Genomic DNA, 926 nt, shown 5'->3' with positions numbered 1-926 from the left:
CTACTATTTTGAATATTCTCACCTTACATTTGTTTGGTCTGATTTTGGAATTCCTATACATTGAATTACATAGGATGCATGCATGCTTTTGTACAGCATAATGTTTTTGAGGTACTCAATGTTGTAGTGTATAAGAAATGCTCTTTTTTAAAAAAGCAGTTGCTAAGCCACATACCATTCTATGAACACAGACCATTTGTTGTATCCATTTTCCTGCTTTTTGCTATTATGAATAAATTTGCTCTGAATATTCATGTACAAGTTTTTTTAATGGACATATGCAGCTTGTTTCTTGTTTCTCATACCTAAGAGGGAATTTTTCAGGCATAGGATCGTCATACATTAATTATCATAGAACCTGCCAGGTTTCCATAGTGATTTTCCATCTTATACTCCCACCAGCTGATCCACAATTTTATCAACACTTGGTATTTTGAGTCTTTTTTTTTTTTAATATAACCTTGATGCTGGATGTGTACTGTATACTATTGTAGTTTTAATTTGAATTTTCTAACTGAAAATAATGTTTATTGCCGCTGCATATACTCATAGACCATTTGGCTGTTTTCCTGATGAAGTGTCATTATTTGTATCTTTTGCTTAATTTTTAAATTAGCTAGCCTTTTTATTTTTTATTAGTAAATATAGATATATAAACACACACACCCTGAACATGAGTTCTTTTTTTTTTTTTTGACATCTGAGACCACTTCAGTCTTGTCTCCGTTTATTATGATGTTAAGGAGCCCAAATTGCGTAGTGGTTATGCACTGGGCTGTGATCCTCCAGGTCAACAGTTTGAAACCCGCCTGCCATTCTGTGTGAGAAAGATGAGGTTTTCTACTCCCACAGAGTTACAGTCTCGGAAACTTACAGGAGCAGCTGGACCCTGTTCTAAAAGGTTGCTATGGGTCAGTCCCAACTGG

Source organism: Echinops telfairi, unplaced genomic scaffold (genome assembly GCF_000313985.2).
Source record: "Echinops telfairi isolate 266 unplaced genomic scaffold, ASM31398v2 ScPeMD7_7468;HRSCAF=8506_0, whole genome shotgun sequence".
Taxonomy (NCBI): Eukaryota; Metazoa; Chordata; class Mammalia; order Afrosoricida; family Tenrecidae; genus Echinops; species Echinops telfairi.
The sequence above is the reverse complement of the archived record's forward strand: the minus strand, read 5'-3'. Positions refer to the sequence as shown.